This window comes from Agelaius tricolor, unplaced genomic scaffold (genome assembly GCF_023055355.1).
Source record: "Agelaius tricolor isolate 1412-34295 unplaced genomic scaffold, bAgeTri1.0.p SCAF_64, whole genome shotgun sequence".
NCBI classification, from domain to species: Eukaryota; Metazoa; Chordata; class Aves; order Passeriformes; family Icteridae; genus Agelaius; species Agelaius tricolor.
The window spans coordinates 1,520,954-1,541,056 of record NW_027269324.1 but is presented as its reverse complement, the minus strand read 5'-3'; the positions used below and the strand labels follow the sequence as shown (position 1 = coordinate 1,541,056).

Genomic DNA, 20,103 nt, shown 5'->3' with positions numbered 1-20,103 from the left:
CCTGCTGCCGCAGCTGGAACCCCAGAAGCAGCACTTGGTAGCAGCAGGCAGGCGCTTTGCCACTGCAGCCGCTGCAAGGCTCCCAGCCGCCACCACTGTGAGATGCCTTGCTCCTGCAGGACAGTGCCTGGCCATGGAGCGGGCTTTGCTGCCCCTCCACCAGGCCCTGCCACACCAGCTGAGATCTCAGAAGCGGTGCCCGGCCCCTGCGAGATTCCAGCTTCTCTGTGCCATGCTGCTGCCCCTGTAGCCATCTCTGCCTGCACTGGAACCACCTCTCTGTGCTTTGCTGTGACTGAAAGCGCCCCTACAGCTGTGCCCAGCCACGGCGAGACAGTGCCCGGCCCCGGCGGGAGAGCGCCCTGGCACTGTGAGGGGGTGCCTGGCTGCGGAGCCATTCCTGGCTGCTATGGAGCTGCCCGTGCCTGTTGCCAAGCTGTACCTGGCTGCTGTGAGACTCCCAGCTGCTGTGCAACACCTGGCTACGATCAAGCCGTATCTGTCACTCCATGCCCTGCTGTCAACTGCTGGGAAAAGGCGTTGGCTGAGCAGTTCATGCAGGGGAGGTTCCCCGGCGGGGGTCCCTGGGCCAGTGCCCCACCTTGGCCAGCACCCAGCAGCCAGCTTAGAACTGGTGCAAACCAGGGGAATCTGACTGTTTAATTAAAACAAAGCATCCCAAAGGCCTGAGGTGGGTGATGATGCGATGGGATTGCTGCCCAGTGCTCTGAATGTCAAAGTGAAGAAATTCAATGAAGTGCAGGCAAAAGATTGCTATGTCCTTGCTCTGTCCTTCTTATTCTACCTCTCCTAAACTTGTGGCAAATTTACTATCCGGAGCCATAAAAAGGGGAACCATTTTAAAACAAAACCTCTAAAGATAACTAGGTGACCTGGTGTCCCAGGGTCTACAACTGGACACCTTCTCTCAATTTTGCAAGGTAAACCTGGTGTTTTTATTTTCTAAACACCAGCTAGACCTGTTGTCTAAAATCTGGGTAGACCTAGTGTTGAAAAATTTACCATCTCATCCCCCCAGTATCTGAATTGGCTTCTCTGGTGAACTCTGAGTTTTCTAGATTGGACTTGTTTATGAATAACTTTGAATGTGTTCATTTTCCCGCAAGCTGGGAGGGTTTGAGCAGGCTGCCTGAGGTCTATGAACAGTTTGCACCACGGCCAAGTGTGGGACTGAAGATCTGCCTTCCGAGGAATTGTGAATCGTTTGTGCTTGAAAACAGGTAGAGAAACAGCAATTGTGAGACTGAGGGCACACCAGAAACATCACCTGCTGAGCTGGAGAACGACACCAAGCCGGCGACATGCCCAGCTCAGACAGAGAATCACGGGGAACAGACACTGGAAGACATCCTTACTGTGACTGTTCCTGATAACAAATCCACCTTGTCCTTGCTGTGGTACCCGGGTGAACTGTGTGTTGGGCTTGATTGAACACCTGAGGGTAGCCCACGGGATAAGGAGGGTTTGTTTTCTGTGTGCTCAATGTGGAAAAGAGAAGAGTAATGATCATGGTATTGTTTGTCACTTTGGTAAATGCAGGGGAGCAGCAGAAATGGCTCCAGGCAGGGAGTGGATATACGAGGAATGCAGCAGAGACTTCAAGATGAAAATTGCTCTGGGACAACACAAAAGATTGGCACATTCATTGGTTAGAAATCAGGAAAGGGTTGCTGTTTTCCACCCAAAAGAGACTTCCAACCCAGGAGCCCACCAAAAATGCTGGACTAAAGAGGAAGAACTACTGGTAAGATTGGAAGCTCGGTTTGAGGGCAACAAAAGCATCAATAAACTCATTGCAGGACACACATCACAAGCAAAACAGCTGAACAAATCAGGGACAAAAGGAGATTGCTGCCCAGGAAACCAGCTGAGGATGTAGATAAGGAACCTGGCATGAGTCATCAAAGCAGGAGAGCAGCTGGGGGCCTGCGAATGGACTTGGACAAAGATCTTGGGAGGAGTCAGATGCCTGGGAGAGCAGCTGCTGGAAGGAAAACAGATCCCAAGATGAGTCACCACCCTGATAAAGATAACAACAGCTGGGAAACAGCAAGTGACAGAGGGAGGGGGAGCTGCAGGCCCATTATCTCAGAACCCTCAGTGAATGGCTATCAGCTGGGACAATTCACACCTTCCTGTGGATATCCAAGCACTTAATAGATGATAAGGAGATGCAATCAACAATCAATCAGCACAGGAATGCTTTTGATGCCTTGAATGAATCAGCCAGATAAGAACAGCAACCCAAGATAAGAGAAAAATGGGGAGCCAGGAAAAAGGACCAATAAGACCTTATCAAAAGTGGATGAAAAGAAGAACAGTTAAGAAAGGTCATTTTCTTTGCTTCTAAGACCTGTTCCATCTAGGTAGGGGAAAACCTGCTAAAATTATCCTGAATGACAAAGAGTGTTTGTCCTGTGAAATCCCACCCATCGAACTTTATTCAGTTTTTAAAGCCTGATGGGAAACACCTGGAACATTTGATAGCCTTGGGAATTTCCAAATTGTGGGAGATTAGGGACTGGCCGCAGGATCTCGAATTGTTACGGGCAGACAGAACCCCTCCCCTTTACTGTTACTTAGCCCCACGTGTTGTTGACCATTAACCCCTGTTATAAATGACCCTGCCTAACCGTTAATAAATGCCAGTTACCGTCCACCACATTGGTGTGTGCGTGTGCTTGGTCCGTGTGGCAGAGGCGCTGCCACCGAGCCGTCCTCGACCTGGGATGCCACGCCCCAAGCGGCGGCAACACCAAATTAATGGGAAAGCCAACATTAGTGCTTTCAGAGACTTAATTATGGCAAAAGAAATTGAGAAAAATGTGCAGGAGATGAGCAAAAACTCGGCTCCCAGTCCAGGATTAGTCTAAGAGACATCAAGAAGATGGATCCAGAGTACTCCTGGACCATGGAGATCTTCAGCTTATGGTTAACATCAGGAAAAATCCCAGACATGGTGAGGGGTTGCAGGACTGTTTTGATTCCTAAGTCAACCAAAGCAGGGCACCTAAAGGACATTAACAACTGGAGAGCCATCCTGATCGGTTCCATCTTGCTAAGACTGTTCTCCAGGATTTTAACAGCCAAACTGACCAAGGCTTGCCCCCTCAACCCAAGGCAAAGAGGCTTTATAAGGGCAGTGGAATGCTCCGAAAACCTGAAACTCCTGCAAACTAGAATTCAGTCCGCAAAAGGAGAACACAAACCCCTGGCTGTTGTATTTGTGGACATGGCCAAGGCTTTTGACACCGCAAGCCAGCAGCACGTTCTATGTGCCCTACAGGAAAGGGAGGTAGATCCCCACATCATCAATCTGGTGAGCAATACTGTGAAAAATGCTTTTGTGATTTGTGTCAATCAGCAATGGAATCAGCAAATGCATTTATCTGCTGTGTGGAAAATGGATGCATTCTTTGGGATAGATCCAAAGAAGGCTTATGAAACTTTCTATAGCCAAATAAAGCTTTGAACTAGGGGAAGTATGGTAAAGTAAAGAGATGAGGTAGCAAGATGACTGATGCTTAGAATAAAATAGAGGACGTTGTGGTGAAGCTAAGGGGACTGCAATGTGACTAAATGCTTATGTGTAATAAAAAGCTTAACAAAATCATGTAGCAGACAGCGGTGAAGGGGCCTCGCTCCAGACAAGCACAAGAAGGACAGGAAGCCAACAACCACCTGGAAAGATGATGAAATTGCTTATTCCAGCTGATTGATATTTACTCATTTCTACTAAACAAGCACACTGAAAACTGCTTTTTTATGCTTAAAAACAGTATATATATACTTTACTGAATTTGTAAGTGGTGTGTGCCGTGAGTGGAGCGGTGACTCCCTGGCCAACCAGCGCTGCTTGCTCGCCTTCTTTAAAATCAAAGATATAGAAATAAAATTCACATTGACTATTGAAATTTTATGTATTAGTATGATCCTTGTCACATGGCAGCACTCCCAGTATGGTCCCAGAATAATCCCAGTTACTTTCAAGCACTCCCAGGATGGTCCCGGTTGCCTCCAGCTAGATCAACCCAGTCAGTCCCAGTATGATGCCATTTGCTCCCAGTGTGCTCCCAGGTGCTCCCAGTCACCCCCAGTGCAGGGACGATGTGCATAGTGTGTTCCCAGTCACTCTCAGACACTGCCAGGGTTAATCCAGTCAGTCCCAGTATGATCCAGTGATGACCCCGGTGTGGTCCCAGTTGCTGCCTGTAGGAACCACTTGTGCCCCACATGGTTCCAGTTGCTCCCTTTCACCCTGACTTTTGTTCCAGTGCTTCCCAGTCTTTCCCAGTGTATCCCAGTTCCTTCCAGCATATTCCCAATCACTGCCAGCATGATCCCAGTAGAAGCCCAGTTGTTTCCAATGACCCCCAGCATGCACCCAGTCACTCCCAGTTCTCCCACATGCTCCTGGCATGATCCCAGTTGCACACAGCTGCTCCTGCTCACCCAGAGCATGATCCCACTTGCTCCCAGTATATCCCATTTGCCTCCAACAGGGTCACAATTGCACCCAGCAGGCTCCTACTCAGTTCCAGTATGATCCTGGTATGATGGAAGTACAAATGCAGTGCAATCCCAGTCACTGCCCATTTGATCCCAGTATGATCCCAGTACAGCTCAGTCCCTCCCACTGAAGCCACTCCTGGGATCTCCCAGCCCTCTCTGCATTCACCCCTTCCGGATCTCCTGGGAGGAACCCCAAGGGCTGGAAGTCTGCAGCCAGGGTCCCCAGCAAGGCCCAGTTTGGATGAAGAAGGAGAGCAAGAAGGGAGGGAAGTAAGAGAAGGAGGTTGGCTTAGGAAGGAAAAGGAGGAGGAGGGAGGGAAGATGAGGAGTGGGAGGAAGAGGAGGGACAAAGGAGGATCAGGGAAAGGAGAAGGAACCATGATGTTGAGCACTCCCTGAATTCACAGGCTGTGGGATCATCACCCATCTGTTAGAACTGGAGCATTTATCTTCTGTTAATTGGGCAGTTTTCTTTATCTCTTCCACAACCAATCCATCCTCTGGGAAATATCTTCTCTTAATGGGCCATTGAGTGTCACTGCATGACTGATAAAAACCACATCATCCCATTGTGAGATGCTCCGCCCAGGGGGAGGAGCCAAGCATTCGTACCTGGATATAACCGCATCCCTGGGACACCACATCAGCCTCTTCCCACTGGATTCTCAGAGAAGCAGCTTTCTTCTCCACAGGATTCCCAGAGGAAGACCAGGCCCAACACCACCACCACCACTGGACCTTCAGAGGAAAACTCCACCCTTCTACAGGATCCTAACAGAACCACATCTGTCACTGCAGGAGCTCTGCAGCCACCATTTCATAGGACTGCTACCAGCAGCCTGACCCGCAGGGTGTCATGTCGTGTTCTGATCTGGTGAGTGGGGTATTTTTGTAAAACGGCATTTGTATTTTTAAGATTTTCCTAGTTCAATAACTGTTATTCCTATTCCCATACTTTTGCCTGAGATACCCTTAATTTCAAAATTCTAGTAATTTGGAGGGAGAGGGTTTACATTTTCCATTTCAAGGGAGGCTCTTGCCTTCCTTAGCAGACACCCGTCTGTTCAAACTGAGACAATGTCCCAGGACACCCGGGCAGGTGAGGAAGAAGTCAGTGCCCCTTTCCCTCTCTCTCCTGCTCCATCTCCCAGCCCAGCACAGCCCCCGGCTGCAGGACAGCCCCTCTGCCAATGCCGTCCTGCCGGGGAATCACTGGGGGGATCTCCTTCCCCTTCCCTGTGGCACAGAGGCAAATCCCATCCTGACCTTGTCCTTCGTCCTCCAAACAAGAAGCTGAGGATGGAGACCAGGGAGGACAAATCCCTGCAGCAGAACCTCATGGAAGAGGCCATTTTGAGCAGCTCTACTGTGCAGGAATCCAGTGGGGAGGAAAAGTCCCAGAGGTCCCTCAGGAGGAGGGGCACCAAACTCAGCCCAGGGTGCTCTGAGGAGGAAAGACCCACCCTGAGCCAGGAAGGTGGGCAGAGCTACAGCCAGGGCTCAGAGCTGGTGGTGCATGAGCAGCTTCACGATGGGGAGAAGCCCTACAAGTGCTTGGAGTGTGGGAAGAGCTTCAGGCAGAGCAACACCCTGATCCGCCACCAGATGATCCACACTGGGGAATGGGCCTATGAGTGTGGGGAGTGTGGGAAGGGCTTCAGCTGCAGCTCTGACCTGAGTGTCCACCAGATGATCCACACTGGGGAGAGGCCCTATGAGTGTCCTGAGTGTCAGAAGAGGTTTCAGACCAGCTCCAATCTTCTGTTGCACCAGCGGATTCACACAGAGGAGAGGCCCTTCCGCAGCCCCGACTGCCAGAAGGGCTTCAAGCACAACTCCCACCTCATCAGCCATCAGCGCATCCACACTGGGGAGAGGCCCTATGAGTCTCCTGAGTGTGGGAAGAGGTTTCGGACCAGCTCCCAGCTCCTTGTGCACGAGCGGATTCACACAGAGGAGAGGCCATTCCGCTGCCCTGACTGTGGGAAGGGCTTCAAGCAAAACTCCCACCTCATCACCCACCGGTACATCCACACCGGGGAGAGACCCTAGGAGTGTGGGGAATGTGGGATGAGCTTCAGCCGTAACTCTCACTTGACCAGACACCAACGGAAGCACCAGTGAGGGAAGCCCTGCAAATGCCCCAGCTGCAGGAAGAGCTTTGTGCACTGCTCCAGCTTCATCTCCCATTGGAGGTCCCACATTGGAAAGAGCCCTGGTTATCTATGTTCCCTGTGATCCATGCTGGGAAGACACCTGTCCCTTTTCCTGCCCCTGCCAATGACATGATGTGGGTCCAAGGTTATGAGGGTCAGGCCATGGCTGTGTCATTACATTCACTCCTACTTCAGGTCATTTCAAGGGGCAGGAAAGAGACTCTCTCTGTCTGCTGTGAGGAGAAGGGTGTCCTTTCCAGGATGGAGGGAATACATGGCTGGGAAGAGACAGTCAGTGGTGTTCTAGTTTTCCCTGCAAAAAGTTTTTCTTATCCCTTCTGTTATCCATGTTGTTGTTGTTCCTGTTTGTTCCTTATCTCGTTGCTGTTCCAAATAAATTGTTCTTATCCCAGCCCGGGATCTTTGCCTTTTGTGCTTCCCATGGGAGGCGGGAGGGCAGCGAGGGCAGCACGGTTTTAGCAGGAGCAGGAAATTGGGGAATCCCATTCCTAAACCCCAGCCCATGGAGAACGAGCATCCCAGCTGGTGCCAGCCCTGGTGGCCATGGCATCAGCCTTGGGAGTGGGTCCCTGGCTGGGGCTGTGGGAACCTCTTCCCTCTGGTGCCCAGGGACAGGAGTGGAGGGAATGGCTGCAGCTGAGCCGGGGCAGGCTCAGGTTGGATGTCAGGAAAAGGTTTTTGCCCAGAGGTTGCTGGGGCCCTGGCCAGGCTCCCCAGGGAAGGGTCCCAGCTCCAGGGCTCTCTGAGCTGCAGCAGCGTTTGGCCAGCGCTGCCAGGCCCAGGCTGGCATTGTTGGGGTGTCCTGTGCAGGGCCAGCAGTTGGACTGGAGGATCCTGATGGGTCCCTCCAATCTCCACCAATTCTGTGGCTCTGGGATCCCATGAGCCTGGGGATGGGCCTGGAAATGGTTGCCATGGCAACAGAACTCTGGCTGCAGGCCTGAGCTGGTGTCCATGGCAACCACCCCTGGGATGGGGTCTCCATGGAGCTGCCCAGGGGACTGACCATAGACACAGGGGGCTGGTGATGGTTACCATGGAATCTGACCATAGCAACAGGGAGGCTGGTGATGGTTGCCATGGAAACTGACCATAGCAATGGATTCTGGTGATGGTTGCCTGCTAAAGATCCAAGTTGCCACAGGCACTCAGAGGGGCTCCATGGGGACATTCCAAGAATCTCCAGCGTCTTCATGAGCTGGAATGTCACACACAGAGACAGGGGCTCCATGGAGACCCTCCAGGGATTTCTGGGGAATGGTAAAGAGCCCTGTGGTCGGAGGCAGTCACAGCCATTCCGTGGTGACATCCCAGGGCACCTTGGGCTGCAAAGGCACTGATCTGTCACAGGGACTCACGGGGGCTCCACGGTGCCATCCCAGGAGTCCCCAGGCTGCCAAAGAGCCGGGATGTCCCAGACACTCACAGGGGTTCCTGTCATGGCCACTGTCATGTTCCTGTCATGTGGGAGCTTCAGGCAAAAGCTTTATTTCTCTTTTGGAGAAACTCCTGCTGAGACATGAGGCGGAGAAATGACACCCAGCAGCCACCATGGATCCTCAAAGCCCTGCAGGACCCCTAGACTTCTAAAATTCCTTCTCAGAAAGGAGACTGGGAACGGCTGGATCCAATGCTAGCCCCAGACTTTGTCAAAGTTACAAGAGATTGGACAGGGGGAATTGAACATTAATGCAATTTGTCCCACTGGGTTAATGATGCAATACCAGATATATATGGTATATGATATAATGATGCAATAACAGATACTTCTAGAAATACAGCTCGGATTGCTTGTGATGATGATTACAGAGAAAGATCTTGATCAGAGTTCTTTCCTCCACAGCAAAGAAGCTCTAACCATTAGAATCTTCTGCTCTAGGAAGCACTTTTGAAGTCAGCAGGGCCTTGCTGGAGATGTTGGAGCCCATTGCAGGCAGAGCCTCCTGCTCCAGCAGGAACTGCCTTTCCTGTGCCATCAGCAGGGCAGGTCCCGCTGCAGGAAAAGCCCCAGGCCAGCCCCAGCACAGGGAAGGCCTCGGGCACAAGGGCAGAGTGATGTGCTGGGAGCTGTGCCAGGGAGAGCCTGAGGCACCAAAGGCACCTTGGCAGCAGCAGCTGCTTGCAGGCCATGGCCAGAAGCCTCCCTTGGCAGCCCAGCCTGGTGGCCACCACTGCAGAGCTGCTGCCTCAGGGCTCATTCCTGGCTGGGCTCTGAAAAGCCACTTCTGCTCCAGGAGCCTGACTGGGAAGCCATTGGCCCCAGCACCTTGGGGACAAGATATCAATGACAAAACTCTTCATGCCAGCAGCACCAAGGCAGGGGCAGAGCAAAGGGCCTAGCCAGGCCCAGGGGACAGGGCTGCCATGGTGATGGCTGTCAGGTCACTGCCCCTGCAGCAGCCTGGCTGCCCTCAGCAGACATTCTGGCCAGAAGCCTTGTGAGGGCACCCAGCACATCAGAGAACCCACACTACAGGAATTCCATCCTTGGGAAGGGCAGGGGGTTTCACTGGGTCAGCTTGCACAAAGCTCCTCCTCCTGGACAATTCCTAGGATGGGGCATCCACTTCTCTGGAAAAACTGTTGCAATTTTGTGCCACTCTCATCATTGTAAATTATTTTCTCCTTCTAACAAATGGAAATCCAGACTCATTCACTTTTCACATATTGACCCTTGTTCTGCCACTGCAAGATTTGGGAGAAAATACCTTTGACTACTATTTTTCCATTTTAACAGACTTTGGAGAGGACCCAAACATCTTCCGAGATGGGGTTTTGAGGCCTTATCACATAACCCGCAGGTAGAGGCTGCAGGTCCTGGGCTCAGTGGGGTGGAGACTGAGGACAGAACAGGAGTAGCCTGGCAGGGGTTGAAGGGTGGTTTCAGAGAGGCTGGAGCTTTTCTTCCTAGAGGATATAAGCATGAGAAGGAAATAATGGCAGCAAGGGCAGCTGGGAAGATCCAGACTGGGCAGCAGCAGAAAGGAATTTCCCTGGCAGGGCAGGGCTGTGGTGCAACACGTCCCCCAGCAGGAGCCTGGAGCAGCCCAAGGCTTTGTGTGGGCAGGCAGAGGCAGGCAGGAGGCAGAGCTGTCAGCAAAGGAAGGGCCCAGCCAGGTGGGGCAGCCGGGGGATGCCGACAGCCTGCAGGGACAGAGGCACAGGGCAGGGACACCGTAGGACAGCCTGGGCTGCACAGGGCACAGGCATGGGCAGCAGCTGCAAGACAGCCCTGACAGAGCCAACTCCTGCAGTACTTTGGTCATGGCTGCTGGCCCTGGGCCTGAAGCCAGCAGGGGACAAGTGACCCTTGCAGGCCTGGGGCCTCATGGCCTCCTTGTCCCTGCTCAGCAGCCTGGCAGGGGCCGCCCCATGCTCCTGCCCTTGGCATTGCCCATCCCCACATCCCAGTGCCCCAGCAAGAGCCCTGAGCAATGAGGGAGGGACAGGATCTGCCTGGCCAGGGGCTGGGGCTCAGGCCTTGGCCCTTTGCATTCCTGAAACACATCCAGGTTTGCCCAGCACCAGAGACACGTTTCCCTTGCTTGTCCCCAGCTGTCATCAGTGCCTCCAGTGTTCTGCTCTACCTGGAACCTGGGGACATTTTCACATGAATTGTGTCCCTCAGTGGTACCCATTAAAAGTTATTGAAGCTTTGGACTTTGAATGTGAGTTTGAGTTCTCCAGAAGTTTTTTTGAGTGCAATCTGAGGGACTGAGTGTGATGCAAACAGCACCAAAGCCTCAAGAGTGTCATTGAAGTCCTTGTGCTGAGTCTGTGCTGCTGAGCAGAGCCAGGCTGCTGGCCCAGAGTGTCCTAGGTTAGAATAGAAAAATGTCTTCTGTTCCCATCCTCAAGAGCTGCTGAAACCAGGAGGGACATTGTTTTGTTCCTTATCTCCTGTTAATGGGCCCATCAATGTCTTGCCTCATGACTCAGAGATAACTCCCTCCAGGAGCCATTTCTGTTTATCAGGTAATCAAGGACCCACCCCATGACTCAGAACGATTTCAGCCCTTTCTGAGATTCCCTGCCCAGGGGGGAGGAGCTCAGCATCCCCACCTGGATACAATCTGGGCTTTGGGACAGAGCAGTCAGTCTTTCCACTGGATTGCCCGAGGAATAGCTGCCCTTACCCACTGGTTTCCAGAGGACAAGACCTACCGGATTGTTTCTACAGGATCACCACTTCAACAAGACCATTTCATCTGGACTGCTACCAGCCCCCTAACTAGCAGGGTGTCAGGTTGTATTCTGACTCTGTCATTGATTTTTCTTTTGTATTATAGCATGTATATGGTTTTATCCCTTTTCCTGATAAATTGTATTTCTCACTTGGATCTTTTACTGGTTTTGCTTTGAAACCACAACCCAGAGGCAGCTCCTGGCAAGGGCAGCAGAGCTGCAGAGAGACAGCTCTGGACAGGAGCAGCTCCTGTGCACAGCCCAGCAGGGCTGGGACACTGCCAGGGCCCCTCAGGGACAGCAGCAGGGCACAGACTGAGCTCCCAGGGGCTCAGCACTGGCAGGGGCTGTGGCATGTCCCAGAGCGGGCTGTGTCACAGCAGCACCTCTGTGGCTGTGTCATAGAGGCACAGAGCAGCTGGGATGTCAGCAAGGGGCTGTGTGACAGCACAGAGTGGGTTCTGTTAGGTCACAGATTGGGCTATGACATCACAGAGATTTTTGTGTGACATCTTCAAGCCACCACAGTGTCCTACAGGGCTCTGTGTGACATCACAGAGCAGGCTGTGATGTCATAGCATGGCTGTATGACATCATAGAGCAGGCTATGAGATTAAAGTGTGTGCTGTGACATTACAGAGTGGGTGCAAGACATCAAAGAGAGGGTTGTGTGACATCACTGAGGGGATTGTGACATCGCAGAGGTGGCTGTGGCATGATAGGGTAGGGAGTGAGGCCATAGAGCAGACTCTATGATCATGGAGGGTGGCTCAGTGATGTCAGAGACTGGTTTGTGACATCAGTGGGTGTCTGAGTAACATCACAAAACAGGCTGTGACATCACAGAACAGGTTGTGACATCACGGAGTGACTTTGTGACATCACAGTGTCTTCTGTGATTTCACTGCACAGCTGTATGACACCACACAGTGATATGCCAGCCTTGGGACTGTGACATCCCAGGTGGCTGTGTGACATCACAGGGGTTTGTGTGACATCACAGTGGCTGTGTGTGGTCATTGGGGAGGTCACTCTGTCCCGGCCCCCCTCACAGTTCCCCCCAGAGCAGTCCAACCCTGCTCGTGCACAGCGGGGTTCCCTGTCCCCCTGGGTCCCCCCAGCCCCGGCCCCGCAGCCTCCCCCAGAGGATGTTCCACGAGATCGACCCCAGAGCCTGACACGGGGATGGGGGCTGGGGCCCTGGGGGTGGCACAGGGGGACAGGGACCCCCCGGCAGCATCCCTGTGTCCCCCAGGGCCAGAGCCTGGGCCAGGGCTCCTTCACCCTGTTACAAACGAGGGGCTGAGAGCGCTGAAAATATCCCCAGCCAGGGATCAGCCAAAACCAGATTTAATATTAAGGGACAGCACCACAGAGTTCCTTGGCAAGAGTCACTCTGCTCCTGACTGGACACGTCAGGCACACCAAGGAAACAAAGCAACAACAAAACCCAAAAAAATCCAGGCAGTCAAACCAGAAATTAACCATGAACTGTCCGAGTGTCTTTGCATGCATGTATGTGTGCCTAAAGGAAAGTGGGGGCAAGGAGAAAAGGAATGCAGCCTAAAAGCTAAACTGAGCTCAAACTTAACAGGACTTGACTGATACCTTCGACTTCAGCATTTAGCAAAAGAACAGCACTTAACAGTATCTAACCTTACTTATAACTTATGACCTAATGATTTCACAGTGGAACAACACTTAACAATATTCAACGTAGCTTAAAACCTATATTGAACGCAACAACTTAGGAAAAGAACAACTCTTAGCAGCATTTAACTTTGCTTACAGCTTGTGACTCACCCTTACTTACAGGCCTGACTAGCTAAGCTATCCAAGGCACTCAGACACCTCAGAGAGCAGCATTTCTGCCGCATTTCCCCAGCACAGGCACTCCTTTGTGCACACTGACACCAAGAGTCAGTGCAAGGCACCTGTGAGAAATTCCCCTGAGGGCAGGGAAATGCTCCCTGAGGATGCTTTGGCATCTCCCCAGCGGGCAAAGGGCTGAGCCTGGAGGAGTGGGGGGATCGGCCCAGGCTCCGTCGTTGTTGGGGATCCCCGAGTGCAGCAAAGGGGAGAGTTCCCGGCTGGGAGAGGCCCCACTCAGAGGGAGTCGCTGGCCCAGGAGAGCACCAAGGGCTCCTTTTGGAGCGCTGTTTGCAGGGCCCCAAGAGAGGGGCTTCAGTGCCAGCAATGGTTCATCCTGGCCACACTTGGCATCAGCAGCTTTCTTTGGCAGGGTGAGAACAGGGATGTTGTTCCACTGAGGGAACAGAAAGAGCTCCCAGGGCTGCTGCTACAGAAAGCAGGAGCTGGTTGGGCAGCAGCAGTGCCTGGAGCAGACAGTGTTTGTGATGAGCTGCAGAGGAGCTGAGCCCAGGGGCTGTTGGCCAAGGCCGAGGCCCAAGGAGCATTTCTCAGCTGGCAGGGCGGCCTGAGAAGGGGAGGGGGGAATGCAGCAGCACAGGGCCCATGGAATGTAGGGGCCATTGTGACACTGTGGGGCCTCGTGGAATTATGGAGACCACTGTGACATTGCTGGGCCTCATGGGACCAAGGGGACCATACTGACGCTGTGTGACTCCATGGAATGTAGAGATCATTGTGACACTGAGAGGTCCCATCAAACCAGGGGTCCATTGGGACACCGTGGGGCCTCATGGAACCATACAGGCCATTGTGGCACTTTGGGGTATCATGGAACCAAATGTCCATTGTGACATTGCAAGGAACCATTGAACCATGGAACCATGGAAAGACCATTAAGACACTTCAAAGCCTCATGGAACCAGGGGGCTGTTGTAAAAGTGAGGGGACTCATGGAATCATGGAGACCATTGTGACACTATGAGGTCCCATGGAATAAGCAAAGCATTGTGACACTGTGGGGCCTGATGAAACCAACAGGCCTTTGTGACATTGCAGGGCTGCATGGAACCAAGGGGCCCCTGTAACATTGCAGGGCCTTCTGTCATCAGTGGTTCCTTGTGACACTAAGAAACCAAGGGGGACCATTGTGACACTGCAGGGCTTCATGGAACCAAAGCTCCAGGGTGACACAGACAGGCCGCCTGTCATCAATGGTCCATTGTGACACTGTGGAGCCAAAGGAGACCATTGTGACACTGCAAGGCCTCATGGAAGTGTTGGGGCCATTGTGACACTGCAAGGCCTCATGGAATTGTTGGAACCATTGTGATACTGCAGGATCTTAGGGAACCTAGGGGCTATTGTGACACCTCAGGACCCCATAAAACAAAAGGAACACGGAACAGGTCTGGCTGGTTTGGCCCATGGGCCACCTGACTGGTCAAGCTGACCTCTGCAATTGAAGGTCTCTTCTCATCTGCTGCTGAAACACTGGGGCTCCGTGCTTTCCTTCCTATGGAAAGGAACTGCCCTTCTTGGCCAGGTGCCCATGGCCAAATTTGGCTTCCACCTCCAACATTACCTGTTGTGGAGGAGAGCCCCTTGAGGGCTGAGTGTGCCAAAGGCAGAGCTCAGCTGCCCTTGGGTGCTGCAGGAACACTCAGGAGCCCAAAGAGGCTCCATGGCTGTGCTGGAGACCAAGGCTGGAGGAGGGAAATGCAGGGCTACTGTGCAATGGGGAGGGGATGGAATTCCAGCAGACTCATCAGCTTGCAAGGTGCTCTGCTCTCCCTCAGCTCCTTTCTGGGAGATGCCAATCCCAGCTCAGCACCTCTGGCTACTGGGGCCCTACCAGGAGAACTGCCTGTTCATGGGCACACAACTGATGTTGGCCTGGAAAGGGGCACAGGTTTTAATACCTGTTAGCTTCATTATATAGAAGCAAATCTTTATTATCTGGGTCATTGAGGACTTTGAAGAAATGGCCAAGTTTTCCCACCCGAAACAGGAATTTCCTGGATCAACTGGATTCTTCTACTGATGGCAGGAGAAGAAATATTGATCTTCCCCTCTAGCTGTGCCTACAACATTCAGTCTAATATTTCATTCCCTTCTTCCTTCAGGTGTTTTGAGCTCTCCTGGTTAAATGGCCATGTCCAAGGACATCTCTTCATTTAGAGCAGCTGCATCTATGTCTTTCCTGTTGCCCCCACATTTCCTCCTGCAGCTGTTCTCTGGTTATTCCAATGCATCTGCCTTGAATGGCTTCATGCTTTGAGTTTCAGGGAGTTGCCCAGTCTTTCAGAAGTTTAAAGAACTCTTTATTCAGCATCTTAGATGTATTTTTATCTTTCATAATGCCTCTTCTCATGTCTTTGTCTAAATCCTTTCTATGGCAATCCCTTGTGGATGGTGGACATGTCAGATGTTGTTGGGATGTCAAAAGGAGCAGAGGGAAGGGTTTTGATGTCTATTAAATTTTCACATTTTCAAATTTTTATGTTGGCCATGAAGAGAAACCTTTCTGTGCCTCTGAGTCTCAGCAGTTCCTGGTCCCTGCAAGGACACAAACCTGATGAGTTGTGGTTGCCACTCCAGGGGCTGCACTTGCACCTCCCTCCATAGCCAGAGAAGAGCTCCCTTGTCCCAGAAAGTCCCTGGCACTGGAGGGATGAAGGAAACTGGACAGGCTGTGGAGATCAGGGGCAGGGCAGAGCCAAGGGGAAGAATGACTTTTGCATTTGATGGAGCTGTGCCTTCCCTTGGCTCTGTTGGCTGACAAGAAATGAACATCCCTCTGTGTCTCGGGCAGCTCCTTCTCCAAGGAAAGCAGGTGGGAGCTGGAGCCAGGGAGCTGAAAGCTGCACATGCAGCCTGGGCTGGAGGGAGCTCAGATTTGCACAAGGCTGCTCTGAGTGCCAGGGCTTGGATGGGGGAAATGGTGGGGAGAGGGTTGGGACAGAGTCTGATTGATTGTCAGCCAGGAAGGGTCTTGATTTTCATATCCATTCAAATGGCACGAGGAGGAACCTGGATTCAGTGTCAATTGGAGATTGCACTTATCCATGTATTAACAGGAAGAAAAACCTAAGCAGCAACTAAAAAATGTTTTCTCACTGTCTTTTTAAATATGATCTATTCAGATTGAATACATTTCGAGCCTCTGGAGCAGTAAAATTCAGCAGCAGCCTCTGCAAGTTGCTGAGGATGTCAGCAGCCCCCACTGAAGCCATCCCTGCCCAGAGACCGTGGGGGAATGGGCAGACAAAGAGAGCGTCCCTGGGGCTGGGGCAGCACAACTCAGAGGCACCAGCGGCTCCAGCTGGGCAATGGAGTGTGGAATGTGGCTGGGGAAGCCCTGCCTGGGCTGTGCCAAGCAGGACAGGCAAGCCCTGACTCCCATTCCTCAAACAATTCTCTCAACGAGACATTTTAAAGGAATTACAATTGTTTGTGTCCTCTGAGTTGGATCTACTGGAGAAATACCAACAAGACATTCTCAGGAGCTGAAAACAACCAAACAGCCTTTACTGGCAACTTTAGAAAATCAGAGAACCTTTGGCAAAAGGTTTAATATGACAGTGAATCAAAACCAAACACTTCTCAAAGCATTAACTTGGCCCATTCAACTTCACAAACTCTAAGCCCATTCAATTTGAAGTTAATCAAAATTTGCAAGGAGACAGAAATAGAAGAAGTAGACAAAGACAAATAAGACACAGAGAAGCACTCACACCTGGGTTCCAGTGTTGTTCAGATGGAAATGCCAAGAGGAGGGAGGGTCAAGATGTGTGCTTGCCTTGTGGTCACCCTTGTGGTCACCCTCGGTCTTCCTGTGCCCTTCCCCCAGGTGGGGCTTGGGCTCATTTGGTCCCTCAGGAGCTGGGCTGGGGGCTGCAGAGGTGGCTGTGGAGCATTGCCTGTGCTGGGCCAGGGACTGGCAGCCACTGCTGGGCTGGGATGGAGGTTCTGGGGGATTGGGGTTCCAGGGCAGGGCAGGGCTGGGGTCACAGGTCACGGCAAGGCTGGACCTGCCTCTTCCTCCTACACACACAAAATGATTCAAGCCAACAATCTCCTTCAGTCTATCACAATAGGCAGTATTGGAGGTGGAACCCAAATTTGGCCATGGGCACCTGGCCAAGAAGGACAGTTCTCTTCCATAGGAAGGAAAGCACAGAGTCTTCCCCAGGGTTTTGGGGCCAGATGAGAGGTGACCCTTGTGAAACCACTGCCAGACAGACTTGTCCTGGCAATATTGCTATGGGAACAATCCCTGGATATAAGGAAATTTGATGGTGAAATCCCATTTCTGGTCATGGGTGCCTGGAGGAGAAGGACAGTTCTCTTCCATAGGAAGGAAAGCACAGAGCCCCAGTGTTTCAGCAGCAAATGAGAAGAGACCCTCCACATGCCAAGGTCAGCTGGACCAGTCAGGTGGCCCACAGGAGGCCAAACCAGGCAGACCTGTTCCGTGTTCTCTTGGTTTTATGGGGTCCTGAGGTGTCACAAGGGTGCCTTGGTTCCATGGGGTCCCACAGTGTCACAATGGTCCCCAGGTTCCTTAAGGTCCCACAGTGTCACAATGGTCCCAACAATTCCATGAGGCCTTGCAGTGTCACAATGGTCTCGTGGTTCCACAGGCCCCACAATGTCACGTCACTCCTCTGTTCTGTAAGCCCTGCAATGTCACAATGGACCTTTGGTCCATGGGGGATGGTGGTGTCACAATGGCCTCTTTTAGCTCCACAGTGTCACAATGGATCATTGATGACAGGCGGCCTGTCTGTGTCACCCTGGAGCTTTGGTTCTATGAAGCCCTGCAGTGTCACAATGGTCCCCCTTGGTTTCTTAGTGTCACAAGGAACCACTGATGACAGAAGGCCCTGCAATGTTACAGGGGACCCTTGGTTCCATGCAGCCCTACAATGTCACAAAGGCCTCTTGGTTTCATCAGGCCCCACAGTGTCACAATGGTCTCCTTGGTTCCATGGTGGCCCACAGTGTCACAATGCTTTGCTTATTCCATGGGGCCTCGTAGATTCACAATGGTCCCTTGGTGTCACACAGCCCCACTGTGGCACAATGCTCCCTACATTCCATGGGCCCTGTGCTGCTGCATTCCCCCCTGCCCTTCTCAGGCCGCCCTGCCAGCTGAGAAATGCTCCTTGGGCCTCGGCCTTGGCCAACAGCCCCTGGGCTCAGCTCCTCTGCAGCTCATCACAAACACTGTCTGCTCCAGGCACTGCTGCTGCCCAACCAGCTCCTGCTTTCTGTAGCAGCAGCCCTGGGAGCTGTTTCTGTTCCCTCCGTGGCACAACATCCCTGTTCTCACCCTGCCAAAGAAAGCTGCTGATGCCAAGTGCGGCCAGGATGAACCATTGCTGGCACTGAAGCCCCTCTCTTGGGGCCCTGCACACAGCGCTCCAAAAGGAGCCCCTTGGAGCTCTCCTGGGCCAGCGACTCCCTCTGAGTGGGGCCTCTCCCAGCCGGGAACTCTCCCCTTTGCTGCACTCGGGGATCCCCAACAACGACGGAGCCTGGGCCGATACCCCCACTCCTCCAGGCTCAACCCTTTGCCCGCTGGGGAGATGCCAAAGGATCCACATGGAGCATTTCCTGCCCTCAGGGGAATTTCTCACAGGTGTCTTGCACTGACTCTTGGTGTCTGTGTGCACACAGGAGTGCCTGTGCTGGGGAAATGCGGCAGAAATGCTGCTCTCTGAGGGGTTTGAGTGCCTTGGATAGCTGAGCCAGTCAGGCCTGTAAGTGAGGTTAAGTCATGAGGTCTAAGTGAAGTTAAATGCTTCTAAGATTTGTTCTTTTGCTAAGTTGTTTAATATAAGTTATAAGCGGAGTTAAATACAGTTAAATGTTATTCCTCTGTTAAATTGCAAAGTCATAGGTTATAAGTTAGGTTAACTAGTGTTAAGTGCTGTTCTTTTGCTAAATTGTGAAGTTGAAGGTATCAGTTAAGGTTAAGTCCTATTAAGTTTGATCTCTGTTAAGATTTTGGTCCATATTTCTTTTACCCTTACTGTCCTTGTGTCTCATACACACACACACAGGGACAGTTCTCAGTTCATTTCTGGTTTGATTGCCTGGATTTTGTTTGGTTTTGTTGTTGCTTTGTTTCCTTGGTGTGTCTGAAGTGTCCAGTCAGGAGCAGAGTGACTCTTGCCAAGTAACTCTGTGGTGCTGCCGCTTAATATTAAATCTGGTTTTTGGTGATCCCTTGCAGGGGATATTTTATGCGCTCTCAGCCCCTCGTTTGTAACAGGGTGAAGGAGCCCTAGCCCAGGCTCTGGCCCTGGGGGACAAGGGGACCCTGCCGGGGGGTCCCTGTCCCCCTGTGCCACCCCCAGGGCCCCGGCCCCCCGTCCCCGTGTCAGGCTCTGGGGTCGATCTTGTGGAACATCCTCTGGGGGAGGCTGCGGGGCTGGGGGCAGGGGGACCCGGGGGGACAGGGAACCCCGCTGTGCACGAGCAGGGTTGGACTGCTCTGGGGGGAACTGTGAGGGGGGCCGGGGCAGAGTGACCTCCCCAGGGACCTCACACAGCCCCTGTGATGTCACACAAACCCCTGTGATGTCACAAAGCCCCTGTGATGTCACACAGCCACCTGTGATGTCACACAGCCTCCTGTGATGTGACACAGCCCCTGTGATGTCACAGCCCACACTGGGATGTCATGAAGTCCCCTTATGATGTCTCAAAGCTCCCTGTGATGTCACATAGCCACCTTCAATGTCACACAGCCTCCTGTGATGTCACAGCCCATGCTGGGATGACACAAATCCCCCTTGTGATGTCACAGAGCCAATGCTGGGATATACTCTGGGATGTCATACAGCTGTGATGTGATTGAGACAGAACAATCTGTGACATCACAAAGTCACCCTGTGATGTCTCTGTCTCTTCTGTGATGTCACAGCCTGTTCTGTGATGTTACTCAGACACCCAGTGATGTCACAACCCCCCCTCTGATGTCACAGAGCCACCCTCCATGATGGCAGAGTCTGCTCTATGGCCTTACACCCTACTCTATGATGCCACAGCAACCTCTGTGATTTCACAACCCCCTCAGTGATGTCACACGAGCCTCTCTGTGGTGTCATACTGTCACTCTGTAATGTCACAGCACACACTATGACCTCATAGCCGGCTCCATGATGTCATAAAGCCATGCCATGACATCACAGCCTGTGATGTGATGTCACACACATAGCTGCTTGATCACCTCAAACCACAAACTCTGTGATGTCATAGCCCAATCTGTGACGTCCCACAGCCCACTCTGTGCTGTCACACAGGCCCTTGCTGACATCACAGCTGC

The 20,103-nt window shown here is 52.3% G+C and overlaps 1 pseudogene; it reads left to right on the top strand.

Annotated features, from left to right (window-relative positions):
• The window catches only part of LOC139605320 (zinc finger protein 850-like), a 364,871-nt pseudogene that overhangs the window by 115,101 nt on the left and 229,667 nt on the right, over positions 1 to 20,103 (top strand).